The following is a 4,839-nucleotide window of genomic DNA, read 5'->3' as shown; positions in this document are numbered from 1 at the left end:
CCGCACGGCCCCGCAGCCCCACACCGCCACAGCTCCGCACGGCCCCGGGCCCGCACCGCCACAGCTCCGCATGTCTCCAGGCCCCGCACCGCCCGGGCCCGCATCGCTCCGGCTCCACAAGCCCTCGGCCCCACCCCGCCCCTGTCCCGCACCGCCCCCGCCCCGCAGAGCCCCGCGGGCAGATCCGCTCCCCTCCCGCAGGAACGAAATGGCCCAAAGTCCCTCCTCCCGCAAATGAAGGGGGTTGATTGTTCGGCGCGTGCACTCCGAGGGATCGATAATTTCCCAGTCTAAGAGCCCTCAGCGTCAAAACCCAAACACAGCTCTGCTGCATTTTCTCCCAAAATACTGTAAGAGTTTTAGTCTATGTCTAGTATTTACCGAAGCATATGACTACAACGTTCCTTAACTGATATATAAGACAAAAATATATATGACAAAAAATATATATGGCATAAAATGACCACAGTGAAGTGTAAAGTCCTCCTAATTCACACAGACAAAGCACCCGATCCAATCTTCGTTTAAATCAATGGCCATCTTGTCATTTCTTTCCCTAAGCTTTAGGTTGGCCCCAACAAAGAAACAATGAAAACTGAAGTGCCATTAAAAAATAAAAATGGGTATGGTATAGGAAGTTATACACAGATTTTTAGCTTAAAATGCTGCTAGGAAAACTCAGACATGCACAAAAAAAGAAGTCTAGGAAGAATGTTGCTAAACCGTTCCACATTAATTGATTCCAGATGAGACCTCTGTTCCTCACACACTGAAGATATTTGACTAAACATCCAGCTCACAAAATGGATTCAGGATTGGTTTAAGGAGTTCACCAAAAAGAACAGACACTGTTTTTAAGTTTGAAATTACTTTTAAATTTCTATGATGTCTGAGCTAGAAATAGCTTCTATTGTGGAATTCCAGCAATAAAACATTCGCTTCTCAAGTTATGCTTTGTTGGGCTACAGCATTTGCAGAAAACAAAATTGTTAGTCTACTGTAACTCTGAACTTCACATATGTTTCTTACACTAAACTAAATATGTCAGATGTTGTCAGAATAGCTTATTAATTGAAGCTGAAATCACATTGTATACTTTAAAGCATTTTATCTGACAAATCACTGAAATCATTCCAATCTTTGTAGTTTTCCCATATTGTTATGCAAAAGAAAAATTAATTTAGCTGTCCTATCTCTCAATCAACCATTTCCATACATATTTTCTTCTGAAACTGCTGCTGCTAAATTGCAGTGACTTATCTCCTGATATGTCCTGTTGCAGGAGTGTTTCTGGTAATGAAGTAATCTAGTTCCTGCTGATTTTTTTTTGGACAGGCAACACTTACAATTGTAGCAAAGTTAAAGCTGATGTAGAGAAGCCTATAAATAGCATTCTCTGTCCATGCTCATTTTCTGATGCTCTAGTGCAGGGCTGAGGTGGAAAAAAAATTTAAAAATTAAATATTCTATTCTAGGGCCCAAGAACAGCAGAAGAAAGACATTCTTTTCCTAAAGAATTGCTAATTCTTTTATTGAAGCTCTTGTTCTTAGTTCTGTAACTTTATTTTGTTCTCCTCCAAGAGGAAGGAGAACTGCCTTTGAAGTACTGAGAGAAACTTCTGTTTCTAGAGCATAGTAGACTGAGAAATGTGCTGAAAGAATGCCTTGTGTGTTAAGGTATGAAGCTCAAACCAGACCTTCTGCTCCCAATTTACCCCCTGTTCTTGCTGTCCATCTCCCAGACACGAACTGAGCTGCTCTGCCATGAATCTACTCTTCATGAGCAAACATCTGCAATTCCACTTCCACAGACTTGTAATATGTCTCCTTATAAAATCATCCAAAGGACTGAGCACAGGCATCGATTTGTGCTCCAAATCTCAGCAGATAGGCCTGGCTGAGGCATGTGTCGGATTAATTATTGCAGAACTTCTGCACTGAAAGCCTATTTATTTATGGGTATCCTTTAGCCAATGCAGAAAAAGAGAACCAACTATTTACCTGGAGAATCACCCAGACTTTGGAAACATTGAAGCAGATGGAAAAGCAAGGGAGGGGGAAAAGGGATAGACATTCAGCAATGCCTGGTTTCGTGCTTCCCTGATAGAGCTTCCATTCAACAGTTCCATTATTAAATAATTTAATTTAATTTAATTAAAAACATTTAATTCCTTAATAGAGAGCACGGAATCTGTGAAAATCTTATCGTATCACAAATCAACAGGAAGAAAGTCTTTCCCAGGGAGTTCCTACTAACTGGAACATGAAAAAGAAATGAACATTCTCCTTATAAAGGGCCAATTTCTGAATTAGTGACCTCATTTGCTAAAGAGGTTCCTTTGTCACAGATATCTTGGTAGGTAAATACTGTGTTACACAGCCACTCTGTCCTTTGTAGCAATGGTACAAAGAAGGTCTCCCAGCGTATACTGGTTCTCTCCTCACCAAATGAATATTTAAAAGGGTAGACAATAAAGGGGGCTTCTATAGGAGGTAAAGGCATTTGTATCATGATGTCAGACTGCTATATGTGCTCCCACAGGGCTGCACAGGAAGCACTTTTAGAATAAAAGTTAATGGTATTTATGGGGACCCACAGCCTGATCTATTTTACCTGTCTTGGGTATGTGCTTATGCATGCATCACCCAGGAGCATAATGCTTGTTGGACTAGCCTGTGCTAGAGACAGATACCATTTTGGTCCCTTGTGAATAGTAATGCATTTGAAAGCCAGCAAAAATACATTAAAAAAAAAAGGAGGAAAGGAAGGATGTAAATCCAAACCTTCCCCTTTTTTCATTCTGGATAGAGTACCCTTCATCTCATGCACTCCCAATTTCTGCATATCCATTTCGTGCCTGGGAGCTACAGAGCAAGTAAAAGATTTTCCGTTCGGGGCTTTCGGCATCTGCTTCTCCGGAGGAATATTTCAAATCGGCCAAACGCTCGCCCTCCCCCTCCCCGCCCCCGGGCAAGAACTGAGGGGAAAAAAATAAAAACTGCCGTCTGCCACAGCGTTTCCTTTCTCCCTTTGGAGAGCTGATCGCGCCCTCGGGGACCCGCGGCCGCCGCCGCAGAGCCCGCACCGCGCGGCCCCGCATCCCGCTCCCTGCATCCCACTCCCCGCATCCCGCACTCCTCACACCTGCCTGGCTCCGCAGCTGGCAAGTTTCGGGTGTCCCCGCTCGCATCCCCCCGTCGCATCCTCCCTTGCCGAGCCGCCGGAGCCGCTCATCCCCCGCTCCTTCCCTTCCCTTCCCTTCCCTTCCCCGCTCCTCTGCCCGCGTCCGCAGAGCTCCTCACTCACCCAGAGCGGTCCGGCCGCGGCTTCCCCCGGGCTCCCCCCGCTCGCCTGCGGGTCCAGCGGGGCTGGCGGCGTCCCTTAGCCCCTCGGAGCAGGGAGAGGAGCGGGTCCCATTCACAACTCGCCGCGGAGCGGGCACGGCGGCATCTTTAGCCTATTACGCTCCAGCGGCAGCGGCGGCTGAATGAGGCTCCGAGCTAGTGGCAGGAATTAGAAAGAGGGAGGGAGGGGAAAGGGGAGAGGGAGGGAGAGGGAGCAAGGGGAGTGAAGCGAGATTAGAGGAAAGGAAAAGCTAGAGGCTGTTGCTTCATCTCGATTTTCGTCTCCCTTCCCCCCAGCCCGCGGGGAGCGCAGCCCCCGGCCCTGCCCTCCCACCGGGCCCCGCTCCTGGGGCTCCTCTGGTGCCCACGGGGACAAGTTGGGGTTGAAGGGGCAAAGTGAGGGGTGGAAGGAGCCCAGGGCACCCTCTTCCTATGCCCAGTCAGGGGCAGGGTGTCCCCTCCCCAGGGGTCGGTTCTGCCCCCTCTCAGACACCCAGACACCCACGGGCACGGCTGCGGGGGGCCGGGGATCCCCATCTTGTGCCGGCGGGTTCCGGGAGGGATGCACTGTCCCTGCCCTGTCCCTGCCCCGTCGCCTCTCTGTAGATGCCCAGGACCACCCCAGGTCGGCGGGGACGCCGCAGGTGGGTTGAGACCCCCGGCAGAGCCCCATGGAAATACCTGCGCGGGGGCTACCTCCACCTCATGGCACCCAGAGAGGAGTAGCCTGGGCTGGACAGACAGCAGAAGCATTTTATGCGGGATCCAGTCGTGTTTCCTGTCAGGATCAGACATTTGTCCAGGAATAAAAAAAGAGGGGGGAAAAAAAAAAGGGAAAAAAACCCAGAAAGACAAAGTTCTCCGAGCATTTCTGACTGTGGGTGAATCTCGGTCTGTTACAGCTCACAGCTAGAGGTGAGGTCAGGCCTCTGCCCTCCCGCTGGAGGGGAGCACTTTCCTGACCCAGGGGCTGCCCCCTTACCCTTTCTGTTTTTCTTACCTACAGTGAAACCCCCAGGCACGATTCCCAGGTGGAGCTGAGCTCTGTGAGCCCCGGGGAAAGCACTCTGAGCTGATGCACCCATTCAAACCCAGAGGCAGCACGCAGTCCCTCCTGCCATCCCGGACCGACACAGGTGACCCTGCAAATCCCCTCTCACCCATCAGCTTCCCCCACAGTACCCAGGACCTGTGTGCTCCCGGAGGGCTGTGAGCACACCCAGTGCCATCTGTGTGGCCGTGGAGCAGCACAGAGCAGGGCAAGGAAGGATAGAACACGTGGTTCCTCCAGAATAAGGATTGTGTTCGCTGTTGGAAACACCCTGGTACCTCTTTGTGAAGATAATCTGCCCATCCCCGGGCAAACCCAGCCCCCCAGGCTGCACTCACACTGCTCTGACCACTCAGCCCCAGAGAATGAGGCTTTTATATTCTGTGCTTAATTAGCTCTGCCAATAACTCCAGGCAAAGGAAAAAATTGGCACAAAAGCTGTC

The 4,839-nt window shown here is 49.8% G+C and overlaps 1 protein-coding gene across 2 annotated transcripts in view; it reads right to left on the bottom strand.

The window, feature by feature from the left end:
• CDH11 (cadherin 11) overlaps positions 1 to 3,500 on the bottom strand; it is an 84,549-nt gene extending 81,049 nt beyond the window's left edge. The window contains exon 1 of one of the 2 annotated variants that reach the window (XM_027665144.1): positions 3,308 to 3,500. The gene's annotated coding sequence lies outside the window, so the exon portion shown is untranslated. Of the gene's footprint in view, positions 1 to 3,145; positions 3,164 to 3,307 lie in introns of those variants that run through there. The other variant, XM_027665146.1, reaches the window with a different exon arrangement.
• Positions 3,501 to 4,839: the final 1,339 nt, after the last annotated feature.

The sequence above is a fragment of the Corapipo altera genome, unplaced genomic scaffold (assembly GCF_003945725.1).
Source record: "Corapipo altera isolate COAL_440 unplaced genomic scaffold, ASM394572v1 141, whole genome shotgun sequence".
Lineage (NCBI taxonomy): Eukaryota > Metazoa > Chordata > Aves > Passeriformes > Pipridae > Corapipo > Corapipo altera.
The sequence above is the reverse complement of the archived record's forward strand: the minus strand, read 5'-3'. Positions and strand labels throughout refer to the sequence as shown.